The sequence below is a fragment of the Oncorhynchus gorbuscha genome, linkage group LG22, assembly GCF_021184085.1.
Source record: "Oncorhynchus gorbuscha isolate QuinsamMale2020 ecotype Even-year linkage group LG22, OgorEven_v1.0, whole genome shotgun sequence".
NCBI classification, from domain to species: domain Eukaryota; kingdom Metazoa; phylum Chordata; class Actinopteri; order Salmoniformes; family Salmonidae; genus Oncorhynchus; species Oncorhynchus gorbuscha.
The window spans coordinates 9912491-9918490 of NC_060194.1; the positions used below are offsets into that span (position 1 = coordinate 9912491).

Below are 6000 nucleotides of genomic sequence, written 5' to 3' on the forward strand. Positions count from 1 at the left end.
CGAGTTAGCTCTCGTTCCATTGCTTTTCTACAGACAATGGAATTCTCCGGTGGGAATATTATTAAAAATGTATGGAACTACTGGACATAACACTGCAATGTAAAATGAGATTTTTGGATATAAATATTAACTTTGCAAAACAAAACATACATGTATTGTGTAACATGAAGTCCTATGAGTGTCATCTGATGGTCAAAGGTTAGGGATTAATCTTCTCTATTTGTGCTTTTTGTGACTCTTCTCTTTGGCTGGAAAAATGGCTGGGTTTTTCTGTGACTTGGTGGTAACCTAACATAATCGCTTGTGGAGCTTTCACTGTAAATCATTTTTGAAATCAGCCACTGTGGCTGGATTAACGAGAATGTTATCTTTAAAATGGTGCCTAATATTGTATGTTTGAGAAATTTTATTCATGAGATTTCTGTTGATTTGTATTTGGCGCCCTGCAATTTCATTGGCGAGAGCCCAGACAGGTTAAAGGTCTAAAAATGGCCACTCATCAGGATATTCTCAAAAATGGTTTGTGTTCCCAATGAAGTGTTTATGTGAGAATTGCCAGAACAATCAGATGCCAAAAGTATTATGTTCCCTGTCAGGGAACTGAAGAATTAGCTCCACTGGCCTGGCTGACATTCAAGCCCTAGCATCCACCTAATGAATGAAGCCTAAGTAGCTTCAGTTTTACTGCATATCTGGTGTACACTACGTTTATATTACTGGGTGTTACAGGTTAGCTTTTACAAAAAACGCCGCCATAGGTTTTTCAACCAGCCGTTCTCAATTTGGGGAAAAATGTCTGTGTCCAGTTGCAGGTGGTTCTACAAAAAAAAGATAACTCAAAAATATATTAAAAATGCATGGGTTGTACCATACACCATCTTAGCTGCCACAAATCTATAATTTTCCAGCTTCTTTGCAGGAGCTAGTCGCTTCAGCTACAAATACCAAATATGGATTTAATATCTTTCTAAGTTCTGTTTTTTTCCTCATGTAGAGAAGATGTTGGACAAACCGCACACACAACTGGAAGAGTAGACCAAGTTCAAACGTAATTTTAGTCAACATTCTAGCTTGTAAGGAACATTTACACGATTTTGCACACAAACGTCTCAGGCTGTATATACCAGATTAGTCAGGCTAGTGCCAGTGGGGTAAGCCTCAATGACACCATGAATCATTGTTCCACTCAGGATATTACACTGACTTGGAAAATGTAATATTACTATACACCATTAAAAGGCTTTAACTTATCTGCACATGATAGACAGGCATTGCCAGAGCTCCAAATTGAAGAGACTGGACATGGTTAGTGAGCTTGACTTGCAGTTGACAAATGTCCCATTGCCATACCACACCTATACCTTATCAATATAGCATACCGAAGTTCAAAGTTGTCACGTGTATTAGCCCGGGTATCTGTTCTTTAATTAACCAGGCAGCAAATATTATTATTATAGAAAAAGGCTAACATTGACATCCTGCACCGAGAACAGTGAACAAACTACCAGGTGTCTGGGTATTCTGCTCCATGAATTGTGGTGTTGTTGGGACTAGCTAGAGAACTAGCCCTGGATCATGACTCTCAGTTCCATGTATTACTTGCACAGAAGTCATTGAACAATGGCGACTTCTGTACAGATGAGTTTTGTTAAGAGCCCCACATCTCGGTCTAAACCGCTAAGGCGGTTTTGGAAGCTTGACAAGGACCTTATCTTACATATCAACAATAAATCATTTTCAGAAAATAAAAGGTTAAATTGATAGTACACCTTTATAGGGTTGGCTATATGTCCATGTCACAGCGCTTGTTTACGGAAAAGGAAGGATAGCACAGGTAGTCCACACTATTAGCCATCCGTCTACCCGAACACCTGTGTGTAAACAGAAGACCGACGCCACAAACGTGGTGTTACTTAAAACTGTTGGTTGCAACTATTTTGCATTGTGAAATAATTTGGGATCTGTTATGGAAGTAGAGGTATTTATGTTTCTAGAACCGTACCTTAATTGAGAATCGATTCACGTTTAGATTGAGTATTTGGCTGTTTTGGCTTCCAGAGCCAATTTGCCTTTATGAAAAACATAGCAAAGTTCCTTGGACTATACTGTTAGGCTACTTTAATCCATTATTGGGCTAGCGAGCTACATATTCTCTTTCCGCCTTAACTATACGTTCACAATTATGAAGTGGACATGGTGTCAATTGTTAGACTAACAAAGTGTAGCTACAATTAATTAAATGGAGGGGGGAAAAAATGTAGCGAGATTTTCTCAAAAGCATTTTCATTATGAGCCCACTATCACAGCCTACCTGCCGATCTCTGCTCCTTTCTCTCACCGCGTTGCTCCCTCGCGATGCCTGTTTCTCTAACAAACAAGTAAATTACTTTAAGACATGACTTGACATTTTCTAAACTCTTCAGTTCCTTCTGAAAACTTAAACATGGATAACTTATTTCAACTATTCTATTATCAATTGGCTGTATTGTATGCTTGCTTGCATCTGCTCGAGACAAATTGGGTATTGCATTGCTGGCGACAACACTCAATGGGCCAGTTCATTTTGCAAGGCCTGGTGCCCCGGTTGAGTCGACATTTAGTTTAAGGACCAATGGAATGGTGTAATATTTTTATACCCCGCAACCCATTGCACCGGGACATGCAAAAAGAACTCGCCCAATTCTTTGCTTTCTCTGTACACGCTCAACTCTGTCAACCCACTCTTAAAGGCACTTGTCCCTGTTTTGACACAATTTATGACTACTCATAACATACAGAACTTTCTGAACGTTAATAATAGTGCCTATATGTACACCTACACTATTTAAAATACATTTGACTGCAATTTCACGTATACACACAAAATAATGCTGAATGCAAATATTAAATGTTTCTTTGCTGACTGACTGCTGTCATGCACAGCCAGTGTTTTTTTATATTCACATATACTTCATCTTAAGCTGTAAATCTGTAAGTGGTTTCACATAATTGTAATACTGTAAATAAAAAGTGTAGGAAGAGAATGTGCTAGTTAACTGCTCCATTCACTTCATATGGCAATCAGATTTGAAGAAATACTGTATCTCCATTGACTGTAATGTATGCAATGATGTATATAAATCCTTGATAGATAATGTTATGTTTTGGCTATGGAGGGGATTGAAGCCAACGGTCAGTCATATTGGCACTTCTCAGAAAAGCAGTCCTCCATAGGAATGCCATAGGAATTAATGTCATTCTGCATTTTAAAAAATGTAATTTATTTGTGTATTTTTGTTGTTGTAGTGGGGACAGTATAATTATACTTTAAGGAAAATGTTTTATATCATTTTCATGGTGGGTTCCTGAGTGGTGTAGCGGTGTAAGGCACTGCAGCTCAGTGCTATAGAGGCATCACTACAGACCCTGGTTCAATTCCAGGCTGTATCACAACCAGCTGTGATTGGGAGTCCCATAGGGGACAATTGGCCCAGTGGTGTCTGGGTTAGTGTTTGGCCAAGGTAGGCTGTCATGGTAAATAATAATTTGTTCTTAACTGACTTGACTAGTTATATAAAGGTTAAATAAAAATAAAAATAAATATGTTTAGCTCACATAATATAATGTAGAAGTATGCATTAAGGTGTCTGTAATAGAACACACTTGGCAAAAACACATCAGTAAATTTATTTCTATAACTTCCTAAATATTAATGCCAAAATGGAGGTGCGGTGCTTGACACAGTATCCTTTGAGTCAACTTGTGCATATGTAAATGATTGAGTTTGTCACTGGATTTCTGCATGTAGAAAGTTTCCCTGGTAGGTTGTTATCATTGTCCTCTGTCGTCATCAAGTGGTGATATAATGAAACTACATGGCCAGGTTAACACCCATGTGTGCGTTCATGCGTCCATCACTCAATGTGTGCTAGAGGCATCATTACCCAATGTGTGCTAGAGGCCTTCATTACTCAATCTCACATTTATTTAATTTCATTTATGTAATCATATAATAAGCAATGTGTTATCAAACGTATACCTACCATGTAGTGCAGGCACTACAATTTATAGTCAAATAGGAATATCTCTACAACCAACAACCCCAGAATGGCCTCCAGTTGCTCCATCTCACCAGTCAAGGGGATATAACGAGTTCTACAAACTGGTGGAGACAGGGTTTGTGTGCATAGATTTACGATATCCTTTGTTATAGGGTGGTTCGGGTTTAGTCCCACATGGGCTGGATTAGTAATTCTCTTCAGGTCTTTCTGTAGAGCAGCGGGTGTACCTGCTGCTTTGTCCCTACATTGAGTAGACAGGAATATAGCATTGGCGTGAATATCAGTTGAACTATAACTCAGTAAAATCTTTGAAATTGCTGCATTTATATTTTTGTTCAGTGTATATGGGCAAATATCCTCCATGACACACCAAGGTGAAAAGCAACATTGAACTGAAAATGTCTACCCTACCCTGAAATGTATTTTTCGACTCCTGCAATAGTCTACACATATTGCCTTTCAGACATGTGTTACATTCTTGACATTAGACAAAAACACCATGATTTATTGCAGCAAAAACAGGAGACAGGCAGTTTTGCCTGCTGTCCTAAACCCCAAAAAACCCCATTTTTGAAACATCCGATAAGTAGTCTTTTCAAAATATGCTACCCATAGTTTTTCAATCTGTAAAAAAATATAATTTAAATGCCCCCAAAGGGATTTGAAAGCCATGTTATCCAGTCCTAAAAAAATTTAACATTTTGTGACTTGTGAAATGACAACTCAGTCTACCTGTAGAGCAGATGTGTGTCGGACGGTCAAATACTCAGTCAACAAGTCTCCCATAAACAAATAAACAACACATTTAAGAACAATACTTTTAGTGACTGCTGTGCAAGTTAGGAAGTTGTTCTTTAGAACTTTCATGTTATTTTCCATCAGTAATACTCCGTTCTAAATTCATAACTTCTGGCTTTTTGTGTGAGCATAATTGGATAGGGTAGACTTCTCAAAAACAATGTCTCCTTGGGCTTACACTAACAAATGACAGGTTCTCATACACATCAAAATTATGCTCAAACATCTTAAAATCAATAACTATGTCACAACTTCCGCCAAAGTCGGCCCTTCTCCTTGTTCGTGTGGTGTTCGGCGGTCGACGTCATTGGCTTTCTAGTCACCGCCGATCCATGTTTCAGTTTCGTTTTGTTTTGTCTGTATTACACACACCTGGTTTCAATTCCCATATCATGTTCCTTATTTAACCCTCTGGCATAGATTTCTGTTCTGTCCGTGATTGCTGGTGTCGTAAGTGGTTGTTGTATGTGCTAGTGTGTATGTATATTCCAATTTGGAATTTTTGCTTGACTTTTTGAGTAAACTCCATTGTGTTGCTCAAAACCAGTGTCCTGCGCCTGACTCTGCTACATCTCTGCACCCAATCGCTGACAGAATCACAGACCGTTCAAATGGAGTCAGCAGGTGCAGCCAGCCCTTCTCTACGAATAGAGGAGTGCTTCCAGCAGCACGCGACCATGTTACACAGTCTAGGGACAGCCATCGCTCGTTGTGTTGATTTCATCATGTCCATTTGGTGATGTTTCTTCACTGTTGAATCATATTGCAAATGCACATGCATTTGCAATATGTTTCAATGGGCATTTACCATGACGAATTTGGCATGCTCAAAAATCCTGCAGGAATATGAAATTGACTTGCCCGGTGAACTCGGGATGGCTGGGCAGTGATTCTGATTCCTCTACATTGCTCGTTGGGGTTGATTTCAGAATGTCACATTGGTGATGGTACCTCACTGTTTAAACATACAGTGGGGCAAAAAAGTATTTAGTCAGCCACCAATTGTGCATGTTCTCCCACTTAAAAATATGAGAGAGGACTGTAATTTTCATCATAGGTACACTTCAACTATGACAGACAAAATTAGAAAAACAATTGTAGGATTTTGAATGAATTTATTTGCAAATTATGGTGGAAAATAAGTATTTGGTCAATAACAAAA

The 6000-nt window shown here is 38.7% G+C and overlaps 1 long non-coding RNA gene across 2 annotated transcripts in view; it reads right to left on the minus strand.

Moving 5' to 3' along the window:
- The window catches only part of LOC124009212, a 45619-nt gene extending 43049 nt beyond the window's left edge, over positions 1-2570 (minus strand). For both annotated transcript variants that reach the window (XR_006834244.1, XR_006834243.1), the window contains exon 1: positions 2312-2570. This is a non-coding gene — a long non-coding RNA (uncharacterized LOC124009212). The remainder of the gene's footprint in view (positions 1-2311) is intronic.
- Positions 2571-6000: the final 3430 nt, after the last annotated feature.